The sequence below is a fragment of the Heteronotia binoei genome, chromosome 1 (assembly GCF_032191835.1).
Source record: "Heteronotia binoei isolate CCM8104 ecotype False Entrance Well chromosome 1, APGP_CSIRO_Hbin_v1, whole genome shotgun sequence".
Taxonomy (NCBI): domain Eukaryota; kingdom Metazoa; phylum Chordata; class Lepidosauria; order Squamata; family Gekkonidae; genus Heteronotia; species Heteronotia binoei.
In genome coordinates, this window is record NC_083223.1 from 244,941,713 (window position 1) to 244,965,706 (window position 23,994).

The 23,994-nt window shown below is 45.8% G+C and overlaps 1 protein-coding gene across 4 annotated transcripts in view; it reads right to left on the reverse strand.

Annotated features, from left to right (window-relative positions):
• Nucleotides 1-23,994, reverse strand: part of PTK2B (protein tyrosine kinase 2 beta) — a 128,510-nt gene that overhangs the window by 84,232 nt on the left and 20,284 nt on the right. The gene's annotated exons all lie outside the window — the stretch shown is intronic.

Genomic DNA, 23,994 nt, shown 5'->3' on the forward strand with positions numbered 1-23,994 from the left:
CCACCTTCCCTCTCTCCCCATCCATTTTCCTTCCTTCCTTCCTGTCTTGCGGCTCTCAAACCTTTGACATTCATGTCTTGCAGCTCTCAAAATCTGATGTTTATTCTATGTGGCTCTTACATTAAGCAAGTTTGGCCACCCCTGGGCTATACCATTCTGTCTTCCCTCAAGTACCTATCGCAGAGGAGAAATAAACAGCCAGGTCTTATATAGCTACTGCTAGTCATTCTTACCTGTGACACCACCCTGACCCCTCATCACCAGGCTCCTGATTGCTGGGTTTTGCAATTTGTTTCTAGATTCTAAGCACAGTTTCTGGGAGATAACAATGCTGTGAACTCTGTAGCTCCTTCTTGACTTCTCAGTGTGTTTAAGTTACTGCCCCAGGCGCATTCCTGAAGACTCTGGCAGGCGAAACCCAGGTTTCTCTGCCTGCCTGCCTGCTTCCATGACTTACAGTCATAGTACTGGTTTGCATATCCAGACAGGTAGACAAAAAAAAGAAAAAAGGCAAGCAGCTATGCTGGTTGATTAAAAAAAAAAGGACTGCCAATTCAAAATGGTAAAACAGTAAACTAGCTTTTGAGTCACATGGAAACTGGCTTCAAGCTTTATATTACATTTTTTAAAATTACATTAAAAGTCCTAAGCCTCAGAAAAGGGCAACTAGAATTATTAAAGGGCTGGAACACCTTTCCTATGAAGAAAGGTTGAAACGCTTAAGGCTCTTTAGCTTGGAGAAACGTCGACTGAGGGGTGACATGATAGAGGTTTACAAGATAATGCATGGGATGGAGAAAGTAGAGAAAGAAGTACTTTTCTCCCTTTCTCACAATACAAGAACTCATGGGCATTCGATGAAATTGCTGAGCAGACAGGTTAAAACGGATAAAAGGAAGTACTTCTTCACCCAAAGGGTGATTAACATGTGGAATTCACTGCCATAGGAGGTGGTGGCGGCCACAAGCATGGCCACCTTCAAGAGGGGGTTAGATAAAAATATGGAGCAGAGGTCCATCAGTGGCTATTAGCCACAGTGTGTGTATGTGTATATATATATTTGGCCGCTGTGTGACACAGAATGTTGGACTGGATGGGCCATTGGCCTGATCTAACATGGCTTCTCTTATGTTTTTATGCTCTTCTGTTCTGAATCCCAGAGCCAGGAGAAGGCCTCGGCCTCTGTGCTTTGCTGCTAGCCATCCAGAGAAATTGGTTGGTCACTGTATGAGACAGGATGCTGGACAAGATGTACTATTGATCATATCCAATAGGGTTCTTCTTATGTTCTTATATGTTTGGTATATTTTTAAATTATACTTTATTTATTTAGAAAATGGGTATGCCACTTCTGCACATCTGCTCGAGGCAGCTCAGTTAAAACAATAATATCAATAAGAACAAAATAACAACAACCCAAATCAATACCAATAAAAACATATAAGCACCTTTGAGGACCATTCACTCGGCCAGTTATACTAAACAGTGCTGAATGAGATGAACCAGGGGTCTGACTTGGTATAAGACAACTTCATATGTTCAGTAATGCCTTCTGCTGGTAATGTCTTTCTCTTTACCCTCACTTCCTTGTTCCAAAACTTGAAAAGGTATTATGGTACAGCCAAGATAAGAAGCCAAGGAACAAAGCTAGGTTTAGTTGTAACATATATATTGCTTACAAATATAAAAGTAGAGTGTATTGGAAGCAAGCAGATCCCTGTAGAAGGTAGCACAACCACTGATTCTGCTTTTGATTCCCAGAGAACAAGAGCATGTCTTCTAATCCAAATACATCCACAGCACTCTCCATCTACAGAATCATAGAATCATAGAGTTGGAAGGGACCTCCAGGGTCATCTAGTACAACCCCCTGCACAATGCAGGAAACTCACAAATACCTTCCCCTAAATTCACTATGACCAAATTCAAACTGCTGTTACAGTTCTAGTTATCGTTCTCCTCGCTTTGTCCAATGGTGTTACAATCCAAAGGAAGTACAGAGAGATTTCCAGGTCATTAAGGACCACAACCTTTTGTTGTTACCCTGATCACCCATCAAGTTTGTCAGGGAACTTATCCACAGAGATAAGCCCATTCATAATAACTGAGAAACTCCTTAAAAACCATACATTCTTTCCTCTCGCTACCATGAAAACAGTCTAGGAAGACAAGACTTGTGGACACTGATCTCTATAGGCACAATTATGTATTTATTAAAGTCAACCCCGTGCACCGCAGCAGTTACAAAAGGCAAACTCTATGTCAAGAATTATTAGGAAAGGGACCGAAAATAAAATGGCGAATGCTATAATGTCTCTGTCTAGATTTATAGTGTGGCCTTGTTTGGAATGAGGATCAGTGAGGGAATGCCAAATGAAACAGAGAATCCCCAGTCACTGGTGAAAGAGAATGCACTTAAATACATTAATAATATATCAAAATTCAACACCAAGCCCTCCAAATAAAGAAAATGGAACTTCTGCAATCCAGAACACCAATGAAAATCAAATGATTATGCTCTAAGCAAATGTGCAAACACTGACTTATTCTGCATAATGAATCCTGATCCACATTGTCCGACGGCAGAGAATCTCTGCCCTCCTGGGCTGAGAGCTCCATTCTTTTATCTTGGAGTCTGAGATTTCCCTTCACTTTAAAATTTGCATTAACTTGTTTATTTATTTTTGGTCAGATTTAGGTTTTCTTAGTTCACCACCCATGCTACTTTTGTGCAAGGTTGTGAACACACAAAGACCAGCCCAGGAGCTGGCAGTTGGTACTGAGTGCAGAGAGCTTTAAAGTGGACTGACACCAAATCTTGCTTTTTGTCATAAACAGACATGCGCTAGTGGGTGTTGGGATTACCGGAATGTCACACTCCATCACTTTTTCTCAGTGAATCCTGTGGAAATAGTTTTGCTATCATGAAGTTTGGCCCACATTTGCAGCCTTGCTCAAAAATTTAAGTGGTTTTCATGACATGTATTGGAAGCAGACTCCTTTGGCTGAAAGAAGCCTTCAGACTTTGCTCAGCGGAGTGGTAGGATGGGGTTAAGAATCCACCTCAATGCAATCACTGCATAATTAACCAATTTTATCATCCTTAGGCAGATCATGAGAGGGAGGACAGGAAGGGTTGCATCAATGCTTAGTTCTTGTGGCCCTTTCTTGCAGACCCAGATTGCTACTTTGGGGTTAGGAAGCAACTTTCTCAAAGCCAGTTTGGCCATGGATCCTGGAGGGGTTTTTGCTACCTTCTGGGCATGGAAGAAATGCAAAAGGAAGAAGCCATGTGATGAACACAAGAAAAAAAGCTTACGGCCAAAATTACTGAGAATGATTGTGTATATCCAATATAACAATAAAGTGATATTATACTTTATAACAGTGACACTTTATTGTTATATTGGATATACACAATCATTCTCAGTAATTTTGGCCACGAGCGTTTTGCTTTTTTTCTTATCTTCTGGGCATGGAGAAGGGGTCACCAGAAGTATTGTGGGGGGGGGGGGGGGGGAGATAGTTGCAAATTTCCTGCATTGTGCAGGGGTTAACTAGATGACCTTGGAGGTACCTTTCAATTGTATGATTCTGAGAGTCTGTATTGTACATATAATAATAATAATAATAATAATAATAATATTTTATTTTTATATCCCGCCCTCCCCGCCAGGCGGGCTCAGGGCGGCTAACAGGCACGGGAATCCCATGATTCTTATTGGACAGTATAACAGACATGGGAGTCCCATGATTCATAAAAACATAATAATTTGACATTAATTACAAATAGTTATTTAAAATACATAAAAACAAATAAAATATAATAAGATATATTAAGGTAGGTGCTAGAATGATGTAATCCAGATGTATTTAGGATGGCTAAATATCTGTTCATTCGTTGATCCGGTTCTATATCAATTCAATTACCACATGTTGTCTCAAATGCCAACTGAAAGAGAAATGTTTTGCAAGCCCTGCGGAACTGGTTCAGGTCCCGCAGGGCTCGCACCATCTCTGGTAGATCGTTCCACCAGCGAGGGGCTATCACCGAGAAGGCCTGCTCCCTAGTGGCCCTCAACCTAACTTCTCTTGGCCCAGGGATTGTTAGTAAGTTCTGGGAACCAGATCTCAGTGCTCTCCGGGGTACATACGGGGAGAGGCGGTCCTTTAGGTAGGCAGGTCCTCGGCCATATAGGACTTTAAAGGTGATAACCAGCACCTTATATCGGACACGGTAGACAACCGGCAGCCAGTGCAAATTACGCAGCCCAGGCCGTGCAGGCTCCCACCGTGGTAGTCCCTCCAACAGCCTGGCCGCCGCGTTCTGGACTACCTGAAGCCTCCGTGTCCGGTACAAGGGCAGCCCCATGTAGAGGGCATTGCAGTAGTCTAACCTCGAAGTGACCGTTGCGTGGATCACAGTTGCTAGGTCGGCGCGCTCCAGGAAGGGAGCCAACTGCCTCGCCCTCTTAAGATGAAAGAAGGCGGATCTAGCAGTGGCAGCTACTTGGGCCTCCATTGATAGGGAGGACTCCAGTAGCACTCCCAGGCTCTTGACTTTGCGCACCGGTACCAGTGGCGCCCCGTCGAAGGCCGGTAGAATAGTCTCCCCTCCTGGCTCGCCGCGGCCCATGCAAAGGACCTCAGTCTTCGCCGGATTCAACTTCAGCCCGCTCAGCCTGAGCCAGTCAGCCACGGCTCGTATATACAGTTTTCTAGTGCATACTCTAATTTTGTAATCCAGCTTTTTATTGCGCTCTCTGTTGTATGCTTGACAGTGTTCCTATTGCATTGTGTTTAATTGCATAATCCACTCTGTCTCAACCAGAAAGGCAGAATATAAATGAAGTAAATTAATTTTAAATAAATTATTTAATACATTTTAATTAATTAATTTGGCCCCAGCCCAAAGCCAGAATGTTGCACTCATCCTGGAAATCCAACCTCTGATTTCTCAAATGGGCTGATTTGCACTTGAGGTTGAGGAGTTTTCCCACCCAAAAATCTGGGCCAATATGAGGGCCACTTTATCACTGCCTTATCATATATTACTGATAAAATGACTCATTGCTACAGATTGCTAAAAATGCACTGGGAGGGGAGAGGAGGGGCTGCCTTCAAACTCACAAAACAAGAGACATAAGGTGTATGTTCTAAAGGGGTTTTGCTCCCCCCTTTGGAAGGGAAAGATTAATGGCAGGGGAGGAAAGGTTTCTAGTCAGAAGAGGCAGCAGGCGGCAAGTGGAAAAGATGGGGCAATAACAGCAGGAGGTTGAATGTTAGCAAGCAGATTCATGGATCTGGTAGATCAACATAGACCAATGTGAGTACAGTGGAACAAGACAAAGTTCGGAAGGTAGAGAAGCATTCTCTATTGCAAGCCCAACTTATACCCTGTGGCTTAGTTGAACAGCACCTTTCTTGCATGCAAGAGGTCATAGGTTCAATCCCTGGCATTGCTAGTTAAATTATCTCAGGAAAAAGAGACATCAGCCTGAGATCTTGGAAAGCTACTGTCAGTCAGAGTGGACAACCCTGAGTTATATGGATTAGTGATCTGGTGTGAAATAAGGCAGCTTTGTAGGTTCAGTCCAGCTCATGGCTGCCTTATACTCCCTGATCCTGAAACTGATTTTACTGAAGTCACTTAAAGATAGGTTATTTGTCCCACCTTGAGTGTTGTCAAGCAGGTTCCGCCCCCCCCCCCCCCCGCTTTTCTCCTGCATCCCCACATCATCTTGGTTCTCTCCACCTTTCCTATGATCTTGCTCAACCTGCATTGCTGCATTTTTTAGGAGAGAGCACAGAAAGCATTTTTTAGGAGAGATAGCATCCAAATGGATAGAAAATCTGGATCCTCTCCGTCCCACCCACACTGCTGCCATTTTTCTTACCCTAGTCCCTCCCCCAGCAGCCATTTCCCAGCACAACAGATCTGCTTTTTAAAATCAGTAGTTGACTATCTTTATAATGTTATATAACAGGGGTGGCCAACGGTAGCTCTCCAGATGTTTTTTGCCTACAACTCCCATCAGCCCCAGCCATTGGCCATATTGGCTGAGGCTGATGGGAGCTGTAGGCAAAAAACATCTGGAGAGCTACCGTTGGCCACCCCTATTATATAACATCCTCTTCTCTGAATTCCCAGCTTTTAGGGGTTTTAAAAAGTGAGTAGCAACTTTTATTGCAGAGGTATGTCTTTCCCATTATATCTCTGCCATGAGAAGGCCTATATAATGCTATGATGATATTCAACTGCCAATTGAAGCCTTGGTGTCGTGGAGGGGAATAGTTAATGCAGAGGGAATGGAGGAAGGGAATGTGAAGAAACCTTCCATGTGGAAGCCCCATTTTCACTGAGCTGATACAGGAGATACAGGAGCAACAGGGGAAACACAAGCCTGTCCTGCATGGCAAACACTTGAGTCACACCCTTAGTCCATCAAGGTCAGCATTGTCTACAGAGGGGTTTTTTTTTTTTTTTTACATCACCTCCTACTTGATCCTTTTAACTTCAGATGCTGGGAACTGAACCTGGGACCCTCTGTAGACATAGCAGTGAGCCACACCTGTGCAGTTTGAGCCAGCCACCGCCAACAGGTTTGTCGGTGTGTCAACTAATTCTTAGGCCTGTTTCATTCATTGTGCAGCAGCAAGCCAACCACATTTCACTTGACTTAGGGTCCTTTTAAGAGGGAACATCAACTAATCCTGGATTCTGATCAGTATATCTTTTTGTCTCATCTTCTGGGCATGGAGCAGGTGTCACTGGGGGTGTTGGGGGGAGGTATTTGTGAATTTCCTGCATTGTGCAGAGGGTTGGAATAGATGACCCTGGAGGTCCCTTCCAACTCTATGATTATGATTCATTTTACATGCTATGTTTTTACTTATCTAGGCACAGAAAAATCTTCGCTGTACACCTACAAACACAATGCATGTGAGCTGGCACTATTTTGGTTTTGGTAAGACGTCTCATGAGAATCCCCTGTGTTCTTACACTAGTCTTACAGCTTTAGAAGAAGGTGCTGCTTGTGAATGGGGTAAGGGAGGGGGTGAGTGACAGTGTGCTTACTTAGATAGGCAAGTTACTCACCACCCTGTTGTGCTGTCAATTCCCTTCTCACCCCAGTGTTAATTTATTGCTGCTATTGGACCATCCAGTACCATCCTCCTCTTAGCAGAAGCCACAAAACACACACACACATTATTTTCCCTTTCCTTCTAAATGGAGCATCAGCACATGCTACTTTAGCAAAAAACAAAATCCAGTTGCTTAGCGACCATTATGCCTAACGACCAAAGTGCTTAGCGACCGATGAAGGGCCTGTGATCCCAATCCCACCTCCTGTAGGGTTTTCTGTGGTGTAAAACCTCCCCCCCCCAGTTCCAAACAGCTTGCTTGCATTCTTCTATATGTAAAGGTTACTGGGGAACACGCCCACACCTGGCTGCGAGAAAAGACGTGTTCTCCACCTTGCGGAGGAGGCATTGTGGCAGAGCAGCGCTTATTTCAGCCCTGGGTTTGTTAGGTTCTTGAGGCGTTTATGCTTCACAGGAAAGGAAGTGGGGAGGGGGGGCGGAGACACGGCTGGCAGAGGGTTTGGGAATCGGATGACTCGGCTGATAAAATGTTGTCAGATGTTCCATGAAGCCAAGTGCCGCCTACGTCAAGCAAAACTGTAAGTGCATTTGCAGGGCCCCAAACACCTTATCTATAAACAGGTCAATGAAGTTGATAGGCAGTCGGCTCAAGCCAGACAAAGAATGTGAAGAACGTAAGAACTTAAGAACATAAGAGAGGCCATGTTGTAACAGGCCAGTGGCCTATCCAGTTCAACACTGTGTCACACAGTGGCCAAAAACCCCCAGGTGCCATCAGGAGGTCCATCCGTGGGGCCAGGACACTAAAAGCCCTCCCACTGTTGCCCTTCCCAAGCACCAAGAATACAGAGCATTACTGCCCCAGACAGAGAGTTCCAACAATACGCTGTGGCTAATAGTCATTGATGGCCCTCTGCTCCATATGTTTATGCAACCCCTCTTGAAGCTGTCTATACCTGCAGCCGCCACCACCTCCTGTGGCAGTGAATTCCATGTGTTAATCACCCTTTGGGTGAAGAAGGACTTCCTTTTATCCGTTCTAACCCAACAGCTCAGCAATTTCATTGAATGTCGATGAGTTCTCGTATTGTGAGAAAGGGAGAATAGTACTTCTTTCTCTACCTTCTCTATCCCATGCATAATCTTGTAAACCTCTATCATGTCACCCATGTCACCCCTCAGTCAACATTTCTCCAGGCTAAAGAGCCCCAAGTGTTTTAACCTTTCTTCATAGGGAAAGTGTTCCAACCCTTTAATCATTCTAGTTGCTCTTTTCTGCACTTTTTCCAGTGCTATATCTTTTTTGAGGTGCGTTGACCAGAATTGTTCACAGTATTCCAAATGAGGCCACACCATCGATTTATACAGGGGCATTATTACACTGGCTGATTTGTTTTCACTTCCCTTCCTAATAACTTCCAGCATAGCATTGGCCTTTTTCATTGTAGTCACGCACTGTCTGGACATTTTCATTGAGTTTTCTACCATGACCCCAAGATCTATCTCTTGATCAGCCTCTGCCAGTTCACACCCCAGCCACTTATATTTATAGTTAGGATTTTTACCCCCATGGAGGTGAGTCCCTCCATCCGTTGCGTTTCGGTTCCCAAGTTTCCCTGCCACCTTCCAAGTGGGGCACGAAAGCAGCAGCAGCTGCTGGGGAAAGTTTCACCGGTACGGGAGGGTGTGTGGAGCAGCCGGGCAAGGCCTGCCGAGCACACCAGAGTGTGGAGAGGCTTTCCTCCTCCAACTCTCCATTTCCCCAGTACACGAGCTGCCGCTCTCTGCCTGCAAGTTGGCGCTCCCCCAGACTGGGTCCCTGCTTTGGCTAGGAGGGGATCCATTTGAAATTGTGACTTTCCCCCTCTTTTTGCACAGCTCTCCCCACTCCCCCTCCTTTCTTTTGCTTAAGGAAATGAGGTAGGGGGTGAAAAAATGCCCCTTACAAATGAAAAGAATATTACAAGGTCGTACCACCCTCCGGCAGCGCCTCATACCTCCCTCCTCCGCCCCTCACCTGTTTCAGTTTTAATGCTAACTGTACTTTGCATTTCACTCCCTTGATCTGCCATTTCCTTGGTCTCTCCAGCAGCACGGCACTGCACAATGCTCCTTTGGCCTACCCTCCCCAGTTGTGCTCTAACATTATAACTCCAATCACCCAAGACTTTCTAGTAAACAGCCAGGTTGACCATCAGATCCGTTCAGCCTGGAGACTTTTTTCAGCGTGGTTTTTTTTTTTTAAATTGTGACATTATTTGTGATGTTATTATGGATCCCACAGCTCCACCTAAAAATTTATTCCCTGGGCCCCCCCCCCCCCACCAAAACCTTTCTGGCTATGGGCCTACCCTGAACAATTTAGTGTAATCCGCAAACTTAGCCACTTCACTGCTTATTTCCAACTTCAAATCATTAATGAACAAGTTAAAAAGCATCGAACTCAGTACTGAGACCTGCAGTACCCCACTGCTTACCACCTTTCACTTCGAAAATTGCCCATTTATACTCTTCACACAATGCATAATTAGTTCATCAATTTCACAATCTGCAATTTTCACACAGGATGGATAGATAGATATGTTTACCTTGTGTGGATCCATACATGTATCTGAAAAAACATGCTGTGGACCACAAAAGCTTATGGTAGGGCTGTAGCCCTCCCAGCCACTGGCAACAGTTGGGAAACTCCTGGAGCCTGGACCTTCTTGGGGTACAATCAGGGCTTTTTTTGAGCAGGAATGCACAGGAATGCAGTTCCAGCTGGCTTTGTGTCAGGGTGTTTGGCCTAATATGCAAATGAGTTCCTGCTGGGCTTTTTCTACCAAAAAAGGCCCTGAATGAAACAATGGTGATGTTAGGAGGTGTGGCCTAATATGCAAATGCCCTGGGTACAATGTCATAAAGTCCACCCTCCAAAGCATCCATTTTCTCCAGGGGAGCTGACCTACAGCTGCTTTCACCCAGAGTTGGCAGCAAGCAGCATGGGAACAGGTGAGGACAGTATCCACACACGCTGATCCTGCCTCACAGGGCTGTGCCTTCCCCTCCCCCCCACCTTTTCCTTCACTGTTTTTGCACAAAAGCAGACACATTGGAAATTCATGACAAGGGCCAGGAACACTTCTTTGCCCTTCCCTATCCTAGCTGAACAGTGTCTCAAAGCTACTGCACAGCTCAGTTTAGGGCTGGGAAATACATGGAGATCTTGGCTTGGAGCCTAGGGAGGGCAGGATATAATGCCATAGAGTCTATCCTCCAAAGTGGCCACTTTCTTCAGGAGAACTGAAATGGGTTGTCTGGGAGATGTCCAGGTGCTACCTGGGCTACAGTTGCTACAGCTTTGGTTGGAAAATACCTGGAGACTTGGGGGGGGGAGGGGAGTAAGGCCAAAGGAGGGTGGGGTTTGGGGAAGGGAGGGACCAATGGGGTATAATGCCATAGATTATACCCTCCAAAGTGGCCATTTTCTCCAGGTAAACTGATTCTTGTCACCGAAAGATCAGTTGTAACAGCCACCACCTGAAGGTTGGCAACCCTAAAGCTGGGGAAAGATAAAAGTCCTTTAAAGGTCTGTGATAAATTTCCTGGGGGCTAGGTACCATCACTGTTTCATATTAATTTTCCTTCCTGTCACAATACTATTTTCCACTTACCCCACTGCACTGGGTTTCCAGTAGGAAATTAAAAAGAGAAAGCTGGGGTCAGAGGAATAGGATCTGGGCCTGAGTATTGATAACTGAGGTAAAACTGATAGGTGTGGGATTTTTTAAAGAAAAGTGAACAAGAACAAAGTTTATTTCAGAAGACACACACAACTTGAGGTAAATATTAACACTTAACCAGGAGTTGTGGGATATGAGGTTTTATACAATATATGCCTCAAGAAAATACTGCCTCAGGCAGGATTATTATATATCAACACAGCAGTCCTGCTACAGCTAAGTTGCACAGCAAACCCTGCTGGCCTGTCGTAAACTTCAGTACACTAGGGCAGGAGACCATAACCAAAGACCTCACACCTCTTCAGTTCATACTCCTGTTAGAAAAGAAGGAGATATTGGATTTATATCCCGCCCTCCACTCTGAATTTCAGAGTCTCAGAGCGGCTCACAATCTCCTTTATCTCCCTCCCCCACAACAGACACCCTGTGAGGTGGGTGGGGCTGAGAGGACTCTCACAACAGCTGCCCTTTCAAGGACAACCTCTGCCAGCGCTATGGCTAACCCAAGGCCATTCCAGCAGGTGCAAGTGGAGGAGTGGGGAATCAAACCGGTTCTCCCAGATAAGATTCCGCACACTTAACCATTACACCAAACCACTATAACTAACCCTTCTCTCTCAACCCTCAAAAACCTACCTTCTTCTGACTAGCCACCTCCAAATATCTTAATCTTTCCCAATACAGCTCTTGTTGGCTCAGTCAGAGCACTGTTCTTCTGACTGGCAACTAATAAGGTGGCTAGATTCCTGGACCCCGCCCCCCCTGTTTCAATTGTCAATTGACAGGATGGTAGCAGAGCTGGATTAACAATGAGGTCAAGTAGGCATTGGCCTATGGGCCCCCATGCCTTTAGGGCCCCCGGGCTGGCTTTCCCCCTGCTTGCAGCACTCCCAGCCTGCACGCGCAGCCAGCAACTGAGCTGCTCTTTGCTCGACTTGCTTGCTGTGGCTGCTGCTGGTGTTGTTGCCAATTTTGCCTCTTTCTGCCTCTCCCCCCCCAGCTTAGTAAAAGGAGCTTTTAAGAATGTGCCTGCAGGCTACAGCGGGGGCTGTGGGCAATGGGGCAAGCGCTCAGACCCTGAGATAATTTGCGAGCCCCCCCCCCCCACAAGATTTCAACTGCCTAGGGACCTCCACAGCGTTTAATCTGGCACTGGAAGGTAGGGAAAAATGGGGAGAGGCAATTCAGTGAGGTGCCAAATCAACGCCACAGCATCACTTCTGATTCATGTCAGCATCCTCATGTTAGCATGAACCTCTAGGATTCACCTCAAACTCTGCAGTTAAACGATAGACTAGATCCTCTTGTACTGTCCCACCATTTGGCAGTACTGGACAGGCAATCCTAGGTGCTGGCCTGTCACAAGGGCCAAAGGGGTGGCGGGAAATGCAGAGCTTAGCTCTGCCATTTTGAAAGTAGAACTTGGTTCAGCACCCTCCCTTTAGAGGCTACGGGTGGAGTATCCATACAAACACTCCACCCATAGCTACTCCACAGTTCCTCCTTTGAAACATTTTGAATGTTTTCCTTTGATCCGGTTTAAAGTTTTGAGAGGCCCATGAGCAGGGTTGTCAGCTTTGGAGATTTGGGGGCACAAGTTAGGAGGGCATGGGACAAACCTCAGCATGGTATAATACCATAGAGCCTCAGCATGGGATAATGCTCTGGAGTCCACCCTTCAAAGCAGCCATTTTCTCCAGGGCAGCTGATCTCTGCTAGCTGGAAATGTAAAAATGGGAGATCTTCATGCCCCATCTGGAGGTTGGCAACTCTATCACACCACATTCACTTTTCTTTTAATGTGATTTCTCCTTATTCACAACTCCCCTCCTCCTCCTTCAAATCCCCATTGCTCACCAACTCCTGGGACGGCCAAACTGGCCAAGAACCATCTGAAGGGAAGCACCACAGCACTGCCCTCTTGCTAGGCCCGATGGCCTGCACAGGCGCCAAGTGTGGCCAGGGATCCTGTGGGCTTGCTGAGTGACTGAGCCACTGCATGCCTACCACCTGTCATTGGCTCAGAGCCGGTTCCTCTGGGTCCCTCTGACTGGGCCACAATGCTGGGAGTGGAGGAGGCTGGTGGCAACAGCAGTGGTTCTCATTCTCTCCTTCCTTCCCACCCACTGGCCACCACTTCCCACTTCTTTTTCCCTTCCCACTTCTTCGTTTTCCCTTTTTCTGCCCTACCGGCCTACCAAGCCTCACTGATTCTTCCAGCTCCCTTAATTTAATTAGTTAGGGTTTATAGAATCTTTCGGGATCAAGTGCCGTGTTCTACTGGAGAAAGTTTTCCTTCCAGACGTTTCGTTCTCAGCTGTGGAGAACATCCTCAGTGGCGTTGCAGCCGGAGCAGGCGCTCTGACCTTCTTGGCTGCTGTGCATTGAGTGCATGCACTTGATCCCGAAAGATTCTACAAACCCTAATGATGTTACCAGCCGTGAAAACCTGAAATCTTTGATAAGGTTAATTAGCTCTGCTATTTAAATCACCACCCCCTGGCACCCTGGAAAAATCCTAGATATGAAGCTGAGATCGCTATTGCCTAACCTACTTCACAGGGTTGCTGTCAAGATAAAATGGAGGAGCCAAAATTTTTGTAGGCAGCTTTGGGTTACCATTGGGGAGAAAAGTGGGGTATAAATGAAGGAGGGGAAGAGAGGCTTTGGCTCAGTGGTAGGGCATCTGCTCGCCAAGTTCAATCCCTTACAACTCAAGAACATGTGATATGAAAAATCTCTGCCTGAGACCCTACGGGGCCATTGCCAGTCAGGATAAACAATACTGACCTTGCTAGACCAATTGTCTGATTCAATATAAAACAGATTCATGTGTTCGAGGCAAGTATATATACCCCTTAAAATAGTTATACATGGTAGCTGAGTGGCAAGCCATCTGCTTGACAAGTAGAAGGTCCCAAGTTCAATCCCCCAGCTTTTCCAGAAGACGACGGCGACGATGATGATATTGGATTTATATCCCACCCTATACTAAAACGGATAAAAGGAAGTACTTCTTCATCCAAAGGGTGATTAACATGTGGAATTCACTGCCACAGGAGGTGGTGGCGGCCACAAGCATAGCCACCTTCAAGAGGGGTTTAGATAAAAATATGGAGCAGAGGTCCATCAGTGGCTATTACCCACAGTGCGTGTGTATGTGTGTGTGTGTGTATATATATATATATAATTTTTTTTGGCCACTGTGTGACACAGAGTGTTGGACTAGATGGGCCATTGGCCTGATCCAGCATGGCTTCTCTTATGTTCTTATACTCTGAATCTCAAGCGTCTCAGAGCGGTCACAATCTCCTCTACCTTCCCCCCCCTCACCACCACCACAACAGACACTCTGTGAGGTGTCTTTCACACCTTAATGTGAAAGATCTCTGCCTGCAGCCCTTGGGAGCTGCTGACAGAATACTGACCCATGGTCTGATTCAATGCAAGGCAGCTTCACATCCTCAAAGGCTGGATACGGACAGGCAGCTTCGGGCACACTCGAGGCGCCCCAAACAGTGCCCCCCCAAACTGAAGTGGACAAAGAGCAATCAGACATTCCTGCGCAAAGTGCCTGTATCTCACACGAGGAGCACTTCAGCGCAGTCAGATGGTTGTAGTGCACCATCCCCTTAGTGTGGTTTGAGTTTCTTTTTTAGTTGCTCATGCGCCCATGTGTGTAGGGCATTTTTACAGGGATACTGGTGAGCACCTAGAGCAGATTGGCGGGTTCACATTGCCAATCTGCTTCACTTGTGCTCTCCAGTGTTCAGATGCCCGGAAAGGCAGATGGCGTGCAGCAAAAGAATTTGCTACCACTTGCTATGTGATAGCTTTTTGAGCTGCCTCAGAGCCACCAGAAGACAGGGTGAGTACGGGAACTGGACGGGAGGCAGATGTGCATGTTTGAACTTGATTTTTTAATCTGTCTGCGAGCCGTCCCTGTGTCAGTTTAAACTGCCTGTCTGGACCCAGCCAAAGACACACTTTTCAGGCAGTGGGTAGTTCTCATGCACAGCTCCCATTCCTTTCAGTGGGGCTTGTGCAGGAGAATTTGCAGGCACTTTAATTTTATTTAGGTATTTGTCTACTGACTTGCTTAAATCAAGGCAATTTACAAAATTATTAAAATATAAAAACTATAAATAAACAAGACCATTCTAACAATAAAGCTGCATAACACAAGCCCAGTACAATATGTTCAGCTTGATAAAAAGCTCATCTCGGCAGGGTGCATAACACAACTCGCTTTAAAAGCCAAACTAAAAAAAGAATCGTTTGGCACCCGTAAAGAAAAATTGCAAGGGAATTGGCTCTTTTAAACTTACTCTGGAAGCAAAATTCAGAAGGCTGGTGCTCCAAAGAAAAAGTCTTCGTGCAGTTGAACTAACCTGAAGGAAGGACCAGGATGAACCAAGGTTGATGGTCAGGCTATTTTGTATATGGATACTGGCATAATGCATACCTCCATGATGCACAAAGCTCCTCAGATTTAAAGTAAAGTTATCTTTACTTCAAAACAAAGTTACCTTTTTCCTAGGACAACCATATGCTCACACTGGAAGTACCCTGGAGTATCAGCCTGGAGGTTACATGGAAAAAAATTCAGGGTCTAGCTCTACTTCACAGTATTTATCTCTCCACCCTGGTTTTCCTGTCTCCAGTCACATGTGAACTGGGAGTTTCAAGCTAAAACTTAATTCCCAGGCCAGTGGAGCCTAGGGTTGCCAGGTCCCCCCTATCAACTGGTGGGGGGAAGGGGTGGGGTCAGGGTTGCCAGTTTCATGCTGAAAAGCTCCTGGAGATTTGGGGTTGGAGCCTGAGGAGGACAGGGACCTCACTGGGGTACAATGTCATAGGGTTCTCCCTCCAAAACATCGATTTTCTCCGGGGCAACCGATCTCTGTAGTCTGGAAATTAGCTTAAATTCTGGAGGATCCTCAGGTCCCACCTGGAGACCTGCATCCCCTATGGGGGCCCAATCTGAATCAAAACTGCAGCAAGCACACATGCACACCAATGTAGGGTTGCCAATCCCCTGGTGGGGGCAGGGGATCCCCCGGTTTGGAGGCCCTCCCCCCATTTCAGGGTCATCAGAAAGCGGGGGGAGGGGAGGGAAATGTTTGCTGGGAACTCTATTATTCCCTACGGAGATTTATTATAGAAAATAATGGAGAATAGATCCACAGGTATCTGGGGCTCGGGGGGGGGCTGGTTTTTGGGGTAGAGGCACCAAATTTTCAGTATACCATCTAGTGCCTCTCCCCAAAATACCCCCCAAGTTTCAAAAAGATTGGACCAGGGGGTCCAATTTTATGAGCCCCAAAAGAAGATGCCCCTATCCTTCATTATTTCCTATGGAAGGAAGGAATTGAAAAGGTGTGCCGTCCCTTAAAATGTGATGGCCAGAACTCCCTTTGGAGTTCAATTATGCTTGTCACAGCCTTGATCTTGGCTCCACCCCTAATGCCTCCTGGCTCCACCCCCAAAGTCTCCTGGCTCCACCCCCAAAGTCCTCAGATATTTCTTGAATTGGACGTGGCAACCCTACACCAATGCCATTTTTTTAGCCTGAAAATAAGGAGCCCCTATTTGTCTTTCTGAGGAAACTTATGCTCATGCAAGTTTCTCCAGTGGGGCAATAGAAGCTTCCTGGGCCCATTTCAGCTCAGAAAAACACAACATGGTGGGAGGAGGCTTAAGCCCAGTCTCCCTTTGTGTGCATTCCTGATCCAAATTAAGCCACTGTATGCTAGGATTGCTAGATCCCCAGGTGAGACCTGGGGATCCCCTGAAATTACAGTTTATCTCCAGACTACAGAGATCAGTGCCTCAGAAAAAAATGGATGCTTTGGTGGGTGGATTGTTTGGCATTGTAGCGCACTGAGGCCTCTGTCCTCCCCAGGCTCCATCCCCCAATCTGGATAAGGCAACCCTAGCTCCCCTACTGCAGCCCTGCTGCATGCCTGGGAACTGTTTCCACATGAACCTTCCAGCACATATCTGACAAGGTGGGGCAGAACATGGAGTGGACATGTAAACCGTGTAACATATGTACTTAGGTCCTAATGCAGCCTGTGTTTCCAGGCACTCACAGACAATGGGATGTCCCACCATAACACATGTGAACCTTGGATTAAGCATAAAGCACACATGCTCAAAGACGTTGGAGAAAGTCTCCTTTTGTTTCCTATGTTTTTCTTTTTTCCTTTCTTTTTTCCCCAAGGCTGCATGCAGTTGCAAACCCATTAATTTATTTTAAAAGAAATACAAGCACACACACAGCTCCTTAATGGCAGGAAGTGCGTCACCACCCCCTGTCGCCATAACCCCCCCACACACATACACGCACACACCACAATGCTGCTGCTGCTTTGTGCTGGAGCTGAGGAGGAAGAGAGCAAGACTCACTTCCAGCTCTGGAAAAGGGGAGTTTTGTTAGTTTCTTCAGGTTCCAGGTGTGAGGGTGGAAGTTGGAGGGAAAGGGAGGGGTCTGTGTGAAGGCAGGCGTGTGTAAGTGTATGCACACATGCATCAAAGAGTTTGCAGGGATGCCTTCTGCAATTGAGAGTCATTCAGCCGCCGGCTTCATCTGAGAGTTTGCTCTGCTGCCATTCCAATGTTCAAAATAGATAGTTTCAAGGAGAGAGAAACTGCATCCAGAGACAAAAACATGACAGAAAGAAGAAGACTGGCATCTATGCCAATCCAAAACACTGCTCTGAATGGCATGGTTTGATCTAAATATGTTTCTATCAGGGATTGTGTCCCAATTATAAAAGAATGATTAAGAAACCAGCTTTGGATCAATTGAACAAGAAACCGAAGGTCCGTGCTACATAATTGGTCCTTTTGAGAGTACTGTGAAAAGTGAGAAAAGATTTGCAACTGGTGAAGAAAGGGGACAACTTGCTGTTAGAAACACAAAACCACTGTTCCTTATCTATCCTGTTTTTATCCAATCCCTACTCCCAGAAGCTCAAAGAAGCATGCATAGTGCTCTCCATTTTATCCTCACAACAGCCCTGTGAGGTAGGTTACTGGCCCATGAGCTTGACAGCCAAACAGAACTCAGTCACATCACACTGGCTTTCAGGCCTTCCTTTGAATTTGCTGTTGTATTTTTTTCTTTAAATATTTACACCCTGCTTTTTTCCTCAGTGGGACCATAAAAGTGGCTTACAACATTGTTCTCGCCTCCATTTTATTATCATGACAACAACTCTGTGAGGTAGGTTAGGCTGAGAGAGAAAGCAACTGGCCCAAGGACACCTAGCGAGATTTCATGGAGTTTGTGGAACTGGATGTCCCACATCTTCATCTGATACTCTAGTCACTTCACCAGCGGGACACACAAGACACTCAGCTAGGGTTGCCAGATCTGGATTGGAAAATATCTGGAGACTTTGGAGGTGGATATGGGAGAGGGTGGGATTTGGGGAGGGGAGAGGCCTCAACATGGTACAAAGCCCTACTGTCCACCCTTCAAAGCAGTCATTTTTTCCAGGGAAGCTGACCTCTACAACCAGAAGATCAGTTGTAAAAGGAGATTTCCAGGCCCCACCTGGAGGCTGGCAACCCCACACACAACACTCAAAAGCTTAAAAAACAAGTGTGCCCTTCAGTCTCAGCCTTGCTGCACAAAGTTAGATCCCTCCACAGCTTAGCTAATTTAAAATGCAATCCTAGATACATTTATACCCTTCTAAATCAATTGAATTCAATAGACTTAGAAGGGTGTAACCCTGCTTAGATGCCACTGTAAAGCTTTGGGACACAATCCACCAGGAAGTGAGCACTCCTGCCATTCATTTCAATTTGGCTTAAACAGGAGTACTTTTGAAAAGTACTGGGTTCGATGCATGAGGAGGCTCAGTTACAGTTGATCACAGCTCTTTACTTGTGATTACAGCATGGCAACGGTTAAACTAAGACTGGAGAACTGGGCCAATGGGGCCAACTATATACACTCAAAGTTCCCACGCTTGAATGTCATTGGATCATTTGAACCAGCAGGGGACTACATTGGTCTGGGGAAGCAGAGATTTGGATCCTGCTTCCCATTGTTTTAGTGTCCCCCAGCTCAGTCCTAAAGGCTCCAATGAGCCAGGGAGGAACTAGCAATGAGCATTAGGTACAGTATCACATACGCAACAACTTTCCTGCAAACTGGCTATGCCCCCTGCTGCTAGGGCTGCCAACCCCACACCGATCTGGGCTGGGAATCTCCCGCCCAGGAGGTTCTCAACCTGCCAGCCCACATTGGGCCGGCGGGAAGAACCTCCCCCCGCGTCACTGGTGCGATGACATCACCCGGAAGTGACATCATCAAAATTGCGACGCCCGTGCAGGGCTGCTCTAGCTATTTCCAGGAAAACTGTATAGTTTTCCTGGACACTCTAGCCATTTGGGAGGTAAAACTCTATGGTACAATAGGTACCAAGAGTTTTAACTTCCCAAATTGCTAGAGCATCCAGGAAAAACATAGAGTTTTCCTGTAAACATCTAGAGTGGCTCCGCATGGGCACCGCCATTTGATGACGTCACTTCTGGGTGATGTCATTTCGTTGCGTGGCGCACACCGTGCGCATGGCTGTCCTCCGCTGGGGGATGAAGAGGACTTGGCAACCCTACCTGCTGCTTAGGTATGGGAGCAGTCGCTTCAACTAGAGGCTTGGGTGGTACTGGCAGGTTGGTTTGCCAGTTGCACCCTTTCTCAGTAAGGAACTCTTCTCCCTTCATGCATTACTTCCATTTTTGATTACCTTCATGCACTCTACATATGTGAAAGAACAGACTCACAAGCCCTCCTTGTTCCTTCAGACTGGTCCCTAGGAGGTCAGGAAAGCCTTGTGGTCATTCCAAGTCTCTGTTTAGTGACACTGCCTTTCCCTTGCTCTTGAGGAGTATCAGCACCAAACTGGATATCGCCTGCTGCCATCAGCAGCTCTGAGGGTATCTCCTGCTCAACAGAGGTGCACATCTAGCATTCTGGATCTGTGTTGCTATTTAGAGGTTCTACCTAATTGCCACGTTTCCCATTTCACTCCTACAATCTAGGCAGGGACAATCTATTGTAACTTCACAGTTTCGAGCTACCATACTCCAGGGATGCCAAGCTTATCCACTGTTGTTCCTTGTTACTGCTCTTCAGATAGCAAGACCTAACAGGCATTTCCATATATAACAAAATTGAATAAATGAATAAAATAATATATGTGGTCTGTTCAAGCCTTCAGGCTGAGCAAGGATACAAAGAAAAAGTGAAAAAATGCAGTCCCCTTTCCTTACATGTGGTACTTAGGGTATTTAATCAGTGTTTTGGGGAGGAAATTATATTTTATACTGTCTATGTTTTATTCGCATTATAGTATTGCCTAATTATATTTTATACTGTGTATGTTTTATTCCCATTTTACTATTGCCTGACTGTATCTTATTAAGTTATTTGTATTTAATTGATTGGTCTTTGACCGTATTAAACTTTCATTCATTCATTGATATTGCAGTAGTTTACTGTTTAGCATTACGTTGATTCTCATAGTTGAGACTTCTCCCCGTTGTCCCTCACCATACGGACAAGATAGAGTCCCTAGGTATAGAATTAGTCTTTCTTGGCATGTGCCCATCCAAGGAGAGGGGTAAGTTGTAAGAAGGCTTCTTCTCTGTAGCCAGAGGGTTTATAAAATCCCTTTGGGAGAGTCCATCTCACTTTGGGGTTGTTTTAATCTTTGTGACTCAAGAACAGAAACATTCTAGCCATTTGTCTGTTTCCTTCTCTGTCCCTTGAGGTAAACCATTTTAACCTTGCTTCAGACAGAGCTATTAGCATATGTAAACACTGAAGGACTCTGTGCTTGAGTTTTACAGCTTGTTCCCTCCCCACTTCTGCCAGCTATGGGTCTGCAGCTAGGCCCAACTCATAAACAGAATGTAGTCACAATGGCTGAAGTATTCCAGTGAATTCCAGGGTAGAGAGCATTTCTCCGCATAAGCAACTGCAACTGATGCAAAATCAGGGACTCTATGCAGGATCAGTGGAACTGTTGTCCCTGAGATGTTGTGGAAGTCAGGCCCTGTTTATATGTTACACAACCCCTGTGTCCTATCTATGGTTGCCAGGCCTCTTGCTGCGTGGACGGCCTCATGTTGGCAACTCTTGATGCCCATGACCAAGCAGAGCAGTGGCAGAAGATTTTTTAAAGTCAGTATTGTGGGTCATGTTATCTAATAGGAAAAACCCAGAAGTGACATAATGTCACTGTGGAAATTGCCAGCAAACCCTAGAGCAGCATGACCTCACTTCTAGGTTTCCCCAGAAATTACATCATGGTACACAGAACAACAGCACCCATCCCATGTCCCCACCCCCTAAATCAGGGGTGTCAAACTTACAGACTATGGGCCAAAACCAGCCCATCTAGCACTTTAATCAGGCCTGCAGTTATTTTCTTCCTCCTCCCCCTTTGAAGTTCTGTGGCTGCCGAAGTTCCCAGCTCCTTCTGCCTTGTCTTTGCCTGCTTCAGAAGGAAGCTCTTCTGGGCTTGCAAAGCTGCAAAGAAAATCTGGGCATAGAGATCTTAATGGAAAATTCATTCCGCATTTTCTTTACAACTTTGTTGTCTGTGCTGCAATGTATTTCAGTGGAGTGGAGCTCAAGTAGTTTCACTTTCCAGCATATGTCCAGTTGAAGCAGTTGCTTGTTGGAGTTCTCTCCTTGTAAATAAAGGGTTGATGCTTTGAGCCATTCTGTCTCTGCTGAATGGACCTGAGAAGTGCTGCCTAGTGAGTATTCTAACCTGGGAACTCACAGCCAAAGGGGATATTACACTGAAGAGCCATTGTCAATCTGAGTAGACTGGGGGCGGGGGGTAGAGAAGCTTGCAATGCTCAGCCATTTCATGTTTTCCTAGACTCAGAGCATTTTATATTTTTAGCTAATATTTTTAGTTCCTGCTGTGATCCTTGTGCTTTTTCTTGATGTTTTATTTTTAAAACGGCATTGCCAAATCCCCACTATTCCCCCACCTTTCTATTTTAAACAAAATATCACAAGAATGTTAAGCATGTTTGCATTTTAAGTAAAAAAACCCCTTTGTGTTCGTCTGTATCCTCTATAAAGTTTATATCTCCACTATCTGGCACTACATTTTATGAAATGCATGGCCCGGCCCCGCAAAGTCCCGTTTATGTCAGATCTGGCCCTTGGAAAAAATGAGTTTGACACCCCTGCCTTAAATTACTGCTGGCTGTGCATAGCCTAGCAACCCTTCTTTCAAGGCAAACAAATGGAAGAAATAAATTCCAAGTGCTGTTTGACACATACCCACCACAGGTTAAGAAGGTTTTATATTCATTGTCTCTCCCAGGGAACCTTGGAAACAGTAGCTACATGAGAAGGTTTAGAGATGTGAGAACGCTCAGCACCCTTACCAACTCAACTTCCCCTGACTCTTTGGGAAGGAAGCAATTACAGCCAAAGAGACATAAAACCAGTGTAAATTGACAGATACAGCACATCAGGGAAAACATCAGCTTGTTTGAATTGCCATTTTGGTTTTGCTTTATTGTTTTAGTTGTGAGCCACCTGGAGAGCAGGTCTCTGAAGAGGCAGATTACAAATCCTCTAAATAAATACTCAAACATCAACCTGATTTCCTCAGCTTTATTTTTGTCAGTGGCTAAATGGGCAACATGGAAATCAAGGCAAGGGGTACTAAAAGCGTTTTCATTTGCACTTTTACAAGTTGGCAGCAATACTGAGGAGGTATATCTGAATTAACCTGTCCTCCTCTGATGTTTCCCCATGTGAGATTTATGTGTGGAGGCAGTAGATAAAAAGAAGACTTGAACTCAGAGTCTGCTGGTGGAGTAGACTGGCAGTAAATGCAGGATAAAAAGTACTTCTCACATTAAAAATGAACTTACTGGCCTGACCTGGATAGCCCAATCTTATCAGATCACGGAAGCTAAGCAAGGTCAACTCTGGCAAGTACTTGGATAGCACACCTCCTTGGAATACCAGCAGTCAGGAGGACAGAGGCAGGCTTTATTCAGCCATCTCTTTGAATATCCTTCAGGCCCCCGGTAAGGGTCAGTAACCATCAGGGGGCGCTATGAATTCCAGGTGCAGAGACACACTCGCGCACACAGACAAATAAAAATAAAACTTACTGAACTTGTTGCCACAAGATGTAGGGTTGCCAACTCCCAGGTGGGGCCTGGAAACTTCCCACAATTACAACTGCTCTCCAGATGACAGAGATCAGTTCTGCTTGAGAAAACGGCTGCTTGGAGGGTAGATCTATGGCATCATACTCTGATGTGGTCCCTCCACTCCCAAACCCCACCTTCCCCAACATTCCTCAAAGCTCCTGATTTTTCCCTATCCAGAGCTGGCAAACTGTAACACTGAGATATAATGAGAGCCATTAAAGTTAACGCTAAAATCAGCCACGTATAGTGCTAATTGTATTCACTGCGAATGGGAAACTGGCTGTTTATTTTTAATGGCTTTTTAAAAAGACTGTGGGAAAATTCATGAAAGAAAGGTCTACCAATTGGTTGTAAGCCACGAGCACCCAATGGAACCTCCACGTTCTGAGGCAGCCAACACAGAGTTACCAGCCTCCACCTGGCAGAGATCAGCTCCCCTGGAGAAAATGACTGCTTTGAAGAGTGGTCTCTAGGGCACTGTACCATGTTGAGGACCCACCCCTCCTCAAACCCCACCGTCTCCCAGATCCACCCTCAGTGACTCCAGGTATTTTCCAATACAGACCTGGCAACCCTAAGCCAATGTCTGGATACTAAGTGCTGGGAGACAGAAAAACGGGGAGAAGAAATATCTTCCTGCTGGCATCTGAGTGCTCAGTGCAGGAAATGGGGTGCTGCCTTGAAAGCCACCTTGGTGCAGTGGTGGTTAAGGTGAGGTTCACATCCCCACTGTACCATGCAGCTTGCTTGGCCTACCTCACATGATTGTTGTAAGGGTAAAATGTGAGGGGGAAACCGATGTATGTCATTCTGAACTCTCTGAAGAAAGGTTATGATAAAAAATGTGCCGAAGTCATAAACCTTCAGACTGATCTAGTCCTGCTCTCCTTATGTTCTTACGGAAAGGGAGTCATTATCCATTATACATCACTGTATAGCTACATGG